Source organism: Schistocerca americana, chromosome 8 (assembly GCF_021461395.2).
Source record: "Schistocerca americana isolate TAMUIC-IGC-003095 chromosome 8, iqSchAmer2.1, whole genome shotgun sequence".
Taxonomy (NCBI): domain Eukaryota; kingdom Metazoa; phylum Arthropoda; class Insecta; order Orthoptera; family Acrididae; genus Schistocerca; species Schistocerca americana.
This window is the reverse complement of record NC_060126.1, coordinates 439,191,825-439,207,080: the sequence shown is the minus strand read 5'-3', so window position 1 is coordinate 439,207,080 and position 15,256 is coordinate 439,191,825.

Sequence of the window (15,256 nt, the reverse complement as noted above, 5' to 3'; positions counted from 1 at the left end):
TGCTCAGTATGGGCTGTGACCACCTCTGACATCGATTCAGGCCTGATAACGACGGGACATGCTGTGAATGATGTCATCAATCTTATGATGAGGCAATAACGCCCATTCTTCCTGCGGAGTTGCTCACAAGTCCTGGAGAGTGGTTGGTGGATGCTGACGTCATGCAGACACGCACTATGGGACTCAAATCCGGAGAGCGAGCAGGCCACGATATGCGTTTAATGTCTTCCGTTTCCAAAAAAAACATCAACCACCCGTGCTCTGTGAGATCGAGGATTATTGTGCGTCATTACGAAGTCTGGACACACAGCTACTGGCAACAACTGCGCACGTGATCCCAAGATCTCATCGCGGTACGTGGCAGGAGTTAAATCTTGCTGATTCACCCATACAATTTCATGAAGAGGTGTTCGAGTGATCAACATTACCAGTGACCACAACATTAAGGATCCTCCTCTATATCGGTCTCTTCCTACAATGTTTGGGTCCTACGTGCCCTCCAGATGCGAATCCGTCAGAAATCAATCTCCAGACCAAATCGGGATTCATCTGTGAAAAGGACATTGGCCCACCGTTCGACCGACCAGATGGCAGGTTGACGGCTGCACTCTAGACGTTCCGTTCTGTGAAGACACGCCAGAGGAAAGCAGACAGCAGGTATTCAACAATAAAGGCCACTCTGCTGAAGCCTTCTGTACACCGTTTGCGTCCAGGGGATGTAGCGAGGTCAGATGCCAGTTGCATTGTAGTACTAAGGTGGTAGCGTCGTCCCTTTGCAGACAAATAACGGTCCACTCTTTGTGATGTCACACGTGGTCGGCTAGTCCTGGTCTCCAGGATACAGTTTCGGTATCTATAAACTGTCGCTTCAACCGAGGAACCACAGACCGATTCACATTAAGCCATCGGGCCACATCAGTTTGTGACTCTCCTGCTTCCATTCTTCCGATGGCCCTCCGTAACATTAAGTCTTTATGCGTCTTCTCTGTGTCATATTCCACCGTCTCTAACTGTGTACACAACGACTGTGGATGTGACACTACCCTGCAAACACTACCCCGCTTGATAGGTGCTCTGACGGCATTGCTGGCGTGGTTGTCAATAGATCGGAATGCCATCTTCCGTGCAGAACACAATCATAACGACATCTTTTGACAGTTTGTAAGATTATATCATGGATTAGACACAGGACGGGGAAACAGAAGTTTATTACATTAATTTTGGACACCAGTGTATGTGATCGTCCCAGTTTCAGGGGTTCATAATTGTAATTCGTAGGTATTTAGTTGAATTGACAGCCTTTAGATTTGTCTGATGTGTCGTGTAGCCGAAATTTTGGGCTTCCTCTCAGCACTCAAGTGGGTGACCTCACGCTTATCATTATCTAGACTCAGTTGCCACTTTTCGCGTCCAGGCAATCATTGTAGGCAAAACCACCCCTTCCGTCTCCTTGATTTTTATATCACTATCTACGGTCGTCCTATCAACCTCACCCCCACCCTCAAGTACTTTGGTGTCACCCTTGACCGTCGCCTTTCCTGGACGACCCATTCCCAGACAATCCAAGCCAAGGCAGGCTCCTGACTCCGCCTCCTCAATCTCCTCTCTGGCTGCACATGGGGCTGGGACCCCTCCAATGTCCTCCACACTTACAAATACCTCATCTGCCCTATACTCTGTTATACCCATCCCACTTGGATCTCCGCCCCTCCTACCTACTACTTCTAATCCTGGAACGCCTCCTATCCCCCAAGCGGTTCCTCTATGACTTAATTCCTTTCCCTTACCTCCTCCTCTTACTTGAACGGATATGGATCCTTTACACCACCTGTAAACTTGATCCCACTCACCCGCTTGTCTCTCCTGTCCCTTCCCACCCCAATCCGCTGCCACGCCTGTACTCCTGCATCCCACCCTCTCTCCATCTTACCACCCTCCATACCCTTGCCCAAGGTGGCTTCCGCCAACTCCCCCTCCCAGATGATGCCCTCGTCCCCTCCATTTACCCCTCCTACCAGATTTGATCCTCCCCTTCCTCCTCATGAGTTTTTCCTCCAGGGCTCCCTCTTCTCTCCCTCCTATTTTCCTTCCCCCTCTTCTCTCCCTCTCCTCGCACCCCTGGGCTTCACACACACCCTACCCTCTCCCCTCCCACTCACATCGTCTCTCCCATTGGCGTCCTCCCCACCTCCCTCCTACCCTCCCCTGTTCCATGTGGCAGGCCACCCTCCCCCCTTTTTCGTACAGTAGTGTGTGCAGTGCGTCAAAGATCATTGTCAGTGTTTTCTGTGCAGTGTTTCTCCTTCCAGTGCCATTGTGCCTCATCAGTGTCCTCCACTGTTCGACAGAGTACTCATTGTGCCTTCGTGTACAGCTGCATTTGCTTATGCAATTCAGTTTCTTTCATTCAAATGTTTCTGTTATTATCATTATGTGTGTCACCTGTTTTTTCATATCCGTATTTTCTGTATATCTGTCTACATGTTATCTGTTCTATGGTTTTCTGTGGCCGAAGAGCGGCGTAGATAGGCCACCGCCAGCCTACCTTTTGTACAAGGCTTTACAATAACAATAAAGGAAAAAAAAATTTCTCGTCATACATGGTGGTTGCACCCCTCTACCATCCTCCATACCTAGAGATCCTTAATCCTCAAATTCTATAAGTCCCTACAGATCCTCGAATGCCATGGACTCCACCTCGCCTTCAGTGTACACCTCCGGTCCCCCATGCAGATCCTCCATGACCTGATTCCTTTCCCCCATCTGCTCTTTTTCCTCGAACATTCCTGCGTCCACTACACCTCCCTCTGACTTGATCCCCATCCTCCCATGGTTGCTGCTCTCCTCTTCAACCTCTGCCCGCTACCCTCCTTCACCATTGTGTCCCTCCTACCCTCCACACTACACCCTTCATATCCATTCCCGAGGTGGCTTCTGTCAACCCCTCATCCCACATGATGCCCTCTCTCCTTCCATTTATTCCTTTTATCAACTATGATCCTCACCTCCCCCTCCCTCCCTCTGCCCTTTTCCTGTGCTCCCTCTCCCCCCCCTTCCATCATCTTTTTTCTTGACCTACCCACTCCTTGACTCCATTCTTTCCCCTTTGGTCCTTTTCCTTTCCCCTCCACTGCCTTCCCCACTCCTTCTCGCGTCCAACATGCCCCCTTTTCCTGTGTCCTCTCCCTCCATCAGCTCCCCCATTTCTCCTTTCCTCTCCTCCCACCTCCTTTCTCCCTCATCGGTCCAGGTCCCCCCCCCCCCCAATCAGCTGTCGTGTCTCTTGTATAGTGCTGTTTTAAGTGCGTGTTCAGGGTTGCGCATCCCCTGTCATTGTTGCGAACGGACACCATACTGTCGCTAGGTTAGGTTTTAAACTGCTGCCAACAGAAACCAGACTGTCGCCGCGTTTTTTAATTGTGCCTGTCTGTTTACTATGTGTTTTAATCAGCATTACCGACCCTTTGTTTTTATATTCTCTTCGCAATTTTTCATCTTGTTCCAGTTTTCATCAGTCAGCGTCTTATTGCCTGTTTTTATTTTTATGGTATCTCCTAATTTCGTTTATAATTTTTCTGTAGGCCGCAGAGCAGCATATTACGCTGCTGCCAGCCCCCCCCCCCCCCCCCCCCCTCTGAGGGGCAATCGAAATCCAATAAAGGAAAACAAATCGTGTAAATCATTTTGCAATTGGTTTTGATCCTCTGTTGTTCTGCTGACTGTGAATGACAGCATCACTTGTAAACAATATAAGATGACTGTTCAGATTGCCTTTTAAATCTTTTATAGCAGATTAGGAAGAGCAGACGGCCTACAACACTTCGTTTAATGACGCCAGATGTCTTCCATTTTACTCGATGACTTTCTGACAATTCCTACGGCCTAGGACCTCTCTGATACGAAATCACGAATTCAGTGGCACAACTGAGATTGAACGCCATAAGCACGCAGTTTCATTAGATGCTGCTTAGGAGTAATGCTACCGAAAGTTTTTTGGAAATTTAGAAAGAGGGAATCAGTCTGAAATCTTTTATCAATAGCAGTCACTACTTTGTGCGAATAAAGTGCTTGTTGGGTTTCACAAGAACGATGCTATTCCTGGAGGCAATTCGTTATAGTCGATCACAATATATGTTTCATAATCCTACTGTATATCGATGTTAGGGATATGTATCTATAATTCACTTGATTACTTCTACTCATTTCTGGAATATCGGTGTGATATGCGCAGCTTTCTAAGCTTTAGGTACAGACTTTTCATCGACGAGCGATTGTATTTGATTGTTAAGTACAGAGCTATTCTATCAGCATACTATGAAAATAATCTAATTGGTACACAATATGAAGCGGAGGATTTGCCTGTATTAAGTGATTTAAACTGCTTTGCTACACCATACTTATTTAATCCTAAGTTACTCATGTTGACAGCAACTCTTGTTTCGAATTGTTGAATATTTACTTTGTCTTCATGGTGAAGAAATTTCGGAAACTGCATTTTGTTAGTGTGCGCTGTCATCGGCAACACTACCATCGGCATCGCGCAATGAAGGTATTGGCTGTACAAGGTTGAGTCAGTAACTCGCAAGCTGGGATAGACACATCAGAGCAGCCTAAAATTTATTTTCCCTTGTAAAAGCATTAAAAGGCTGCAGCACAGAATTCTTGTGACAGCGTTAATACATAAGAGTGAACTGTCAGGATATAACAAGTTTATTTGGTTCCTTAAACTGTTGCAACCCTCAAGATCTATGTGTCCTCTGGGTAGCGAAATAGCCCTGGACAGGATAACAAGTGCGGCCAGTTAGTTAGTTAGTTAGTTGGTTGGCTGTGTGCTCCATTGATCAATCGCATGGTACAGTAGCCGTTAAGATGTGAAATGTGACAAGTGCACAAGAAATGCACACTTGAAACAAGATTTTTTATATATATTTATTACAATATAGAGTTAAAGATTAATATTTTTATTATTTACCCCATTCCCTTAAATGGCACAAAATGCATATACTATATTTATAGATTTATTTATTCCTATTCAAGAATTCGTTTATGGTATAGAAGGAGTTATCAGGGAGATATGATTCCAATCTATTTTTTAAGCTGTTACTGCTGTCTGACAGACATTTTATTTCATCTGGTAATTTGTCGAAAATTTTTATATCAGCTTATTTTACCCCTTTCTGTGCCAAAGATAGGTAGAGTGAAGGATAGTGTAAGTCTTTCTTTTTTCTGGTATTGTAATCATGAATGTCGCTGTTATTTTTGAACTGGTCAATGTTGTTGAGAACAAATTTCATTAGTGAGTAAATGTACTGTTGTAAGAATTCCAAATCTTTTAAAAAGATGCCTACAAGACGTGCGACCATGAACCCCACACATAATTCTAACCACTTTCTTTTGAGCAGTGAATACTTTTTGTCTAAATGTTGAGATACCCCAAAATATTATTCTGTATGACATCAGAGAGTGAAAGTATGCAGAATATGTTAGCTTACTAATCTCTATATCCTCAAAATTGGTAATTATTGCTGAACCTAGTTGCTTTAGAAGATACAAAATATGATTTTTCCAATTAAGAGTCTCATCTATATGTACACCCAAAAACTGAGTGTGCTCTACCCTGTCTACTGACTTCTGGTGATGTGTTATGTCTATTGAAGGAACTGTACTTTTTGCAGCAGAAAATTGGATGTACTGTGTTTATTCAATGTTTAGAGCAAGCCCATTTGCAAGAAAACCGATTAATGACTTTTCCAAAGACCTTATTTATATAATTTTCAATTGGAGTTTCTTTTACTGGATTAATAATGATGCTTATATCGTCAGCAAACAGTGTCAGTTCAGCTTCCCGTTTCAGATAGGAAGGGAGGTCGCTCACATATATCAAGTACAGAAGGGGACCCATGATTGAACCCTGTGGAACACCTAATGTAATTTCACCCCAGTTAGATGAAGTGGCAAACATATTTTAATCGCTTTACCCATATAAGGAAACTTTTTGTTTCCTGTTCTGTAGGTATGACTTAAACCACTCATATGCTATTCCATTTATTTCATAGAATTGTCATGGTTCACACAGTCAGATGCCTTGGACAAGTCACAGGAAATTTTTATTGGTTTCGTTTCACTATTTAAGGACTATATTATGTGGACAATGAAATTGTATATTGCTGTCTTAGTGGAACAGCATTTTTGAAATCCGAACTGTCATTTACAAAGTATCCCATTACTGTTGAGCTGGCTAACCACTCTTGGGTACATTACTTTCTTGAAGATCTTTGAAAATGCTGTAAGCTAGGATACTGGCCGATAATTATTGAGATCTGTGGTGTCCCCCTTTTTGTAGAGAGGCCTGACGATGGCATATTTTAACCTGTCTAGGAAAATACCTTGAGTTAGTGATGCATTACATATGTGACTCAGAACATCAGCTGTAATTCCTCGACATTGTTTTAATACTTTATTAGAGATGTCATTTACTCCAACAGAATATTTATTTTTCAAAGATTTAATAATTTTACTTATTTCACAAGAGGTTGTTACGTGAAACTTAATCTGACTAAATTTGTTCAAAATAGGCTCTTCTATGTACTGCCTGGCTTTTTCTTTTGAACTTGTTCTCACCAATTTTTTCTCCTACACTTAAGAAATATTTTTGAAATACATTAGCTACTTGTGTGCTTTTGGTTAGGATTGTCTCGTTCTCTTTAATGGTAATACTACCTACTCAGTGCTTACTTTTCCTGTCTCCCTTTCTAACAATATTCCATATTGTTTTTATATTAATGCTGGAGTTGTTAATTTCTTCACTAACATACATATTTCTTGATTTCCTTACAACTTTTCTCAGTGTGTTACAATTACTTTTATAGTGTAAAACTACTTCTGGATCCTTACTAGTTCTTGCTGTCTCATACAGTTTTCTTTTTCTTTCTGAATACACTTTAATACCTTTAGTAATCCAAGGTTCCTTTGAGAAATGTGTGGTGTTACATTTAGTAGTTTTCTTTGGGAAACAGTGTTCAAAAAGGGATATAAATTTATCAAGAAATATGTTGCATCTGTCATTAGCATTTGGCTCATTATATACATCTCCCCAATTAACATTTCTTAAGCTTTCTCTGCAGTGATCTATAGATACCGGGTTGAGTGACCTCGCACTTTTACTTAATGGTTTCCGAACTGTACACCCTGTTAGGTTTGATAAGTTAATCGGTTGTGCATCATGGTCTGACAATCCATTTACCACAGGGAAAGCATGTATTAGTTTTACATCCTCTTTCTGTATGAATACATTAGCTATTAATGTGCTACTGCTTTGAGTTATATGTGTAGGGAAATTGACCACTGACTCTAAGTGATGTTAATAACAGTTCTGGTTCACTTTTCCTATCAGAATTACTTAGATAGTTTACACTGAAATCACCACAGATTAATAACTTCTTCTTTTTGTCTGACAGACAGCATAATAGGAAGTCAAACTTTTTTATGAACAGCTCTCAGTGTCCTAATGGGGACCTCTACACTGTTGCTAATATCAATACTACATTATCTAGCTGAAGTTCACATGCAAAAACCTCAAAGTGATGATCAACAGAGAATTTGCTTATTTCTCCAGTTTTGCATTTATACCCTTGTTTTATGAAAATAGCAACTCCTCCTTTATGTATCCTAGATCTACAAGTGTAAGATGCTAAATTATACGCACTTATACTGACACTATTCATGCCCACAGTTACAAGGTGTTCAGACAGATAACGTATATCAATCTCATTCTTATTTTTGAGATCATCTAAACCCACTTTCAGCTCATCTACTTTTTTTTATTCCCCTAATATTTTGATGAAGTAAGTTGATACTGTCCTTAGCTTTACCCCTGTTTACTGTACATAAAGTTTCTTTTGTTCTATTCATCTTGATTGCCATCTGACCAGACTTTGGCTATAACTTAAAAAACCTGTCTACCTGAACCCATTAACCACACGGATCACCCCTTGTGTGACTGTGGACCCCATTACAGTTTCTGCTAACAGAGAAGCTAACTCATTTTTCCCATCCTATTCAGGTGCAGGCCATGTGTAGTATATCCCTACCTACCAATAGCATTTATTGGATCAACAGTTATGCGAGATTTTGCCGGTTTCTGGAGCATCCTGTATCCCCACCTACCAGTAGCATTTACTGGAACAACAATTATGTGAGATTTTTCCGGTGTCTGGAGCATCCTGTTCAGCTCAGCAATGTTTACCCAGGGCTGATCATGGCGCTGAAAGACCTCCACAAACCCCACACTTGAGTGCTCAGTTTCTGCTCCTATTTTATCTAGGTCACTCCTAATACTGTATCTTGGATTCATAGCCAGGCTGTTTCCTGCTCCTCCAACTATAATTACTTGATCGTCCTTCTCAAAGTCCCTGCATAGCTGACCGAAGTTTGCTGTCACCTGGCTAAGGCTAGCACTTGTGATTTTTCTTCCTTTGCTGAATTCCTGTATCCAACTTAACAAAATTGTCCATTAAATTCAGCTCTAAGCAAATACGGGACGAATTTCGCTACAGACTTGCTCTGTGCATATTCCCTTGGCTCACAAAAGTCGCGGTTTTCTAGTAGAGTATGCACTCATAGCACACCTACCATCTTCGTCTTACTGACCTCATTATGCATTGGCTACGGAGTACTGCGGATCGGTTACCTTCCACGCGACACAGGCTTTCTTCCTTCTATCTACATACCTAAAGGAGCGAAATTTAGAGTCATACACCGAATTCTGGCTGTTAAAAACCATTCAACAGCAAAGATTGCAAGGAAATCGCTATTGTGTACCTTGTTTGTGTGATACAACAAACATATGTGAGCAATATGTATATGCACATGGTGGCCTTTTGCTGAAGGTGTTTTATGTTTTTAATTATTTTAGGATGACAGACCTTTTATAATATGCTGATTTTTATACACTTGACACCTTGTGCGTGATGTTCAGCGCAAAATAAACATTTTTTAAAAGAAAAAGATTTTTGAGACCTGAAGGCGACAGTAAAGTCCGTTGAAACCGGTTGTCTTCAATGAAGAAATATTTTAAGAGATCTTGGTTGTTGAATGGATTAAAACAGATCGCTCTTCAGTACTATCAAAATGAGAAAATTCGGCAGCAGTCTGACATCTGCGACATATTTTTTTTATTCACTCTCGTATTCAGCCTTCTCTTTCGTATTTTACAGATACGAGGCGATGAAAAATCGAACTGAGAAGGAGCTTGTTTGTGGCTTTCTGAAAGCGGCGAGCTTGCAGTGATTACCATATCAGCAGCTATGGTTTTTCTGCAGATGCTAAATAATTATTTTCTTGTACTAATATCAACAGTAAAGTCCAATAAATTTATAGAAGAGCCTCCCAATTCCTATCTAAATAGAATTTTCTGATGTTGTGAGTCGTACTCACCCCCCCCCCCCCCCCCCCCCACTCTGCTTTTTTCCTTAATGTAGGCGCGCGCGCGCGCACATACACACACACACACACACACACACACACACACACACACACATACACTCACACTCTCACATTATAAACGTTAGCTCTATCGAACAAATCAAAGATTACCGATTTTAGAGGTTATCAACAGTGAAATTAATAATCAACGGGTGACGTAGTATTAATTCTGCCCCTTTGTTTCTTGAGAAGGTTTCCACGCAGGGTATAAGCAAAACCCTCCATCTCTATTTCCTAGGCTACTTGCTAATTTAATTTCAATTGCTTGCTTAATAAACTATCCTGGAAGTGCATGCTACAATCTCAGTGTCGTTATATTACATAGGTTGACCAGTGTCGAGACAATGTTGCTCGGCTGTTGTAAGCACGGGTGACGCTTATGTTCAGTACATCATTCTCCACATTCTTCCTGATAGTCTCAAAAATGTACTAGGTGCCACCACTGCAAGGAGCACTACAGAAACCCGCCTCGCGTAAACCAAGATCATGCGTAACGGAACCTAAGAGGACAGTGATCTTAGATGTAGGTCTGAACACTCGTTCATATCGTATTTCCGCAAAACAGGACTAATCTTCTTGTAAAAGCTCCCTGCGCAAGGGCCGGCCGGAGTGGCCGAGCGGTTCCAGGCGCTTCGCGACCGCTACGGTCGCAGGTTCGAATCCTGCCTCGGGCATAGATGTGTATGATGTCCTTAGGTTAGTTAGGTTTAAGTAGTTCTAAGTTCTAGGGGACTGATGACCTCAGATGTTAAGTCCCACAATGCTCAGGGCCATTTGAACCATTTCAACCTGCGTAAGGTGCCAACTAGGTGTTATCACTCATCCGGTGCATGTTTGTTCGATATCGCAAATCGCGTCATACTTGTCTTTCACTATATGCATCCTGACAAGAGATGATCTCGAATTGAGTTAACTTAGCTGACAATCTCTCAGGGTCTGAAACATCGTGGGCCTTATGAACCAAAGTACGAAGTACACCACAACGCTGAGGCGCTTGGTCAAAAGTACCAGCCTGTAGATGGGAGTCAGTGTGAGCAGGCTTTCATTACACAGCAGGTCTCACGCCGAACGCAATTTAATTGCAAGCCTCGAATTCGTTGTGTTCGGTTTCTGGCGGACTCCAACATTCAAGGCAAGAATGGCTACTCCGCTGTGGCACCACGGTACTCTTGTCGGTGGAACATAGCTTTGACGCACCCCTCCTTGTTTTCACAGAAGAATGCTGCATCTCTTCATGCGTGGCAATGTTTGGTGAGCCACTTTCAACCAGCCTTCACCCGCACACCGTTTCCCGACGTCCTCATCACACCTCACAATGAACAGGGTTTCCCTTATTTATTTGCACCACTCTATTACAGTGGTTATTGTTCTGTAATCAAGTTCTACTCCTGTGTACGTGTAAATGTATATTTGGATCGGCATTAAGTAGAAATTTTTGCATTAAAAATTCTGCAGTGCCTCTTCACCCGTAGATTCACCTGTGGTAGTTTGACCTCATGATTTATTCCGCTGAAATTTTGTTCGGTAATCGTTAAGTGTCTCTCAGTGATTGTGTTTGTGTTACGTTTTTCCAACGTAGTTTCTATATCTAAAAAATGGCAGTCATGTACCTGTTTCCCTTCTCTCTGTACATTTATGGCCTTGCCTGCTGTTCACTGGCTTTATTTGCACGTTCGAAATATTTTCTATAAGGGGCTCAAAAATTGTTCAAATGTCTCTGAGCACTTGGGACTTAACTACTGAGGTCATCAGTGCCCTAGAACTTAGAACTACTTAAAGCTAACTAACCTAAGGACATCATACACATCCATGCCCAAGGCAGAATTCGAACCTGCGACCGTAGCGGTCGAGCGACTCCTATAAGGGGCGTTCAAAAAGAAAGGGACCGGAGGCATAATTACCGTGGCTGTTGAGACAGTTGTCAAGGCAGTGAATGGCTGTCTCATAAAATTCCCGGGGCTGCGATGTTAACCAGTTCCACACGTACAGCTGGACGTCTTCATCCGAAGTGAATCGTTTGCCATACAGTGGCTTTTTAAGGGGACCAAAAATGGCGTTATCACAGGGAGAGAGGTCCATACTCTATGCAGGGTGGCCGAGAACCTCCCATTTGAATTTCTGCAAGAGTGCGGCAACGTTTTTGGCCGTATGAGGCTTTGGATTGTCGAGGAGCAGAAGGACCCTACGGGTGAGATTGCCTGGTCTTTTTTATTTGATCGCTTGGCGAAGAGTGGTCAAGGTTTGCGAGTAACGCTGGACGTTCACCGTTGTCCCGTGTTGCACGAAGTGAATCAGAAGGGGTCCATCATGGTCAAAGAGGAACGTCTGCATAACCTTTCCAACAGTCGTGTGGATGACCTTGGCTTGGCTTTTTTGGTGGTGATGACCCTGGATGCTTCCACTAGAGACTTTGTCGTTTTGATTCTGGTTCGAAGTGATGACACCATGAGTCATCTCCAGCTACCACTCGTGCCAGCAACGCATTTCCTTCCCGAACATAGTGTTGCAGATGAGCAAGACAGTGGGCCATTCGACATGCTTCCTAGTGTGGTTGAAGACCTCTCACACTTGGAGCATGTGCAGTCGTTCCTCTATGATGGTGTGAACTCTTCTGACTCTCAGCCCGACCACGGCGGCTATGGCTTACACTGTCATTCGGCGGTCCTGGGTAATGAGTGCATCCACCAGCTGCACGGTGTCATCGGTAATGCAGTGTGGCGCTCCAGACCGTGCACCATCGGCTAACGACACCCGTCCTTCCCTGAAGCGCTTGTGGCACGTCTTGACCCTTGCAAAGGACATGAAGTGTGACGTCTACGAATCTCCGTTCCTCCTACTCCTTCCTCTGTCAGAAAACGGTCAACATCTTTTTGCTCTTCTTTTGACACCTCCATGTCACTGTTTGAAATGCGACTGGCAGCGTTGGACGAATGATGCACGCTGCTGCAGGTGACGTGCAAGCGTGCCCTCTAGCGACGGGCTGCGAACTTCCACGCTCTGGTCGTAACCACATCTCGCTATACACGCCACGATATTACCCTCCTGCCACCGGTTTAAGCGTTCCAGACTCCGGCTCGTTTCTTTTTAATGCCCCTCATGGTTTCTCTTGTTTGTTATCTTAGGTTTGCGAGCGCGTGTGACCGAGGGATTTTTGACTTAGTTTTGGTTTATTATGTGTGTGTGGTATTTTGTATTTTTTATTTTCTGTATCAGTACAATCAATTTATGAAATTTTTAGTCAAAGATTCCTGTTACATTATGTAGAAGATAATATAACATGATTTTTCGTAAACTACCCTAGTATAAGTTATGCAAGGTGCACTCCACTGACCCCTGGTCACAGGAGAGCCCTTAAAGCCTCCTATCAAGACCACAGTACACGGTCATTGGAACAGTGGTCCCAGGTTATGTTCACAGACGAGTCCAGGTATAGTCTGAACAGTGATTCTCGCTGGGGTTTCAATGGCGTGAACCAGGAACCAGATACCTATCCCTTAATGTCCTTGATTCTCGCTGGAGTTTCAATGGCGTGAACCAGGAACCAGATACCAATCCCTTAATGTCCTTGAAAGGGAGCTGTAAGGAAGTGCATCATATACTGTGTTGCGGTTTTGTGTTCTTGTTGTAAATACTTTACTGTTATATTGTATAGTAGGGACAAACAGAGTGTTATAGCACTGTTTTAAACGGGCTGGCCGGCCGGTGTGGCCGAGCGGTTCTAGGAGCTACAGTCCGGAACCGCACGACCACTACGGTCGTAGGTTCGAATCCTGACTCGGGCATGGATGTGTGTGATGCCCTTACGTTAGTTCGGTTTAAGTAGTTCTAAGTTCTAGGGGACTGATGACCTCCGATTTTAAGTCCCATAGTGCTCAGAGCCATTTGAACCATAAACGGGGTGGCCTTATACCAGGGAAAGTGCAGGTTCATAAACACATCAGGCCATTCTGTTTTGGGTAACTGTGGTTTCCCGAAATTAGCTAATGCGAATGCCAGTATGGCTCCTCCTATAAGGCCATGGCTGCCTACTTGTCCCATTTTTGTCAACCGAGATCTGTTTGTATATAGTGCTTGTCATACGAGGGCGTTCTGGAATATAATGCCTACGAATTTGTTATGTTAAGACTCTTAAGACTTTTTAAATGAAACAAGCTTAATTAACATTCTACAGCTATATTATACATGTCTACAGATTTGCAGCCCTTTGTCACTAGAGGGCACCGAAATGTGGCAAGCAACATAGCGGTGTGTAACGCAACTGTGTCGGTGCGTGTGAGACAGCGTGCCTTAATTGAGTTTCTAGTTGCAGAAAACTTCGTCACCATATGGAGCACCATCCCCTTCAGCACGGTAATTCCAAACCACACACGAGCTGCCCTGCATCTGCAACACTGTCATCAGTCATGCTTCACACGATCAAGACTTGGCCCCATCTGATTTTCATGTGTTTCCGGAACTTAAAGAATAGGTTGGAGGACTTCACTTTGATAGTGATGTGGTGGTACGAGCAGAGGTGAGGTTGTGGCTCCAAAAAAGTCAAACATTCTTCAATGACGGTATCATCAAACTGGTCTCTAGTTAGGACTAACGTGTTCGTCGTTGGGGTGAGTGTGTCGAGAAATATACACGTAGACATGAAGAACAAAGATGTAGATCGTTAATAACGGTTGTTATAGTTAAAGAAGGTTGTATACCTGGAAGAATCCTGGAGATACTAAAAGGTATCATATAGATTATATAATGGTAAGACAGAGATTTAGCAAACAGGTTTTAAACTGTAAGACATTTCCAGGGGTAGATGTGGATTCTGACCACAATCTATTGGTTATGAACTGCAGATTGAAACTGGAGAAACTGCAAAAAGGTGGGAATTTAAGGAGATGGGACCTGGATAAACTGAAAGAACCAGAGGTTGTAGAGAGTTTGAGGGAGAGCATAAGGGAACAATTGACAGGAATGGGGGAAAGAAATACAGTAGAAGAAGAATGGGTAGCTCTGAGGGATGAAGTAGTGAAGGCAGCAGACGATCAAGTAGGTAAAAAGACGAGGGCTAATAGAAATCCTTGGGTAACAGAAGAAATATTGAATTTAATTGATGAAAGGAGAAAATATAAACATGCAGTAAATAAAGCAGGCAAAAAGGAATACAAACGTCTCAAAAATGAGATCGACAGGAAGTGCAAAATGGCTAAGCAGAGATGGCTAGAGGACAAATGTAAGGATGTAGAGGCTTGTCTCACTAGGGGTAAGATAGATACTGCCTACAGGAAAGTGAAAGAGGCCTTTGGAGATAAGAGAACGACTTGTATGAATATCAAGACCTCAGAAGGCAACCCAGTTCCAAGCAAAGAAGGGAAGGCAGAAAGATGGAAGGAGTATATAGAGGGTTTATACAAGAGCGATATACTTGAGGACAATATTATGGAAATGGAAGAGGATGTAGATGAAGACGAAATGGGAGATATGATACTGCGTGAAGAGTTTGACAGAGCACTGAAAGACCTGAGTCGAAACAAGGCCCCGGGAATAGACAACATTCCATTAGAACTACTGATGGCCTTGGGAGAGCCAGTCATAACAAAACTCTACCATCTGGTGAGCACGATGTATGAGACAAGCGAAATACCCTCAGACTTCAAGAAGAATACAATAATTCCAATCCCAAAGAAAGCAGGTGTTGACAGATGTGAAAATTACCGAACTATCAGTTTAATAAGTCACAGCTGCAAAATACTAACGCGAATTCTTTACAGACGAATGGAAAAACTGGTAG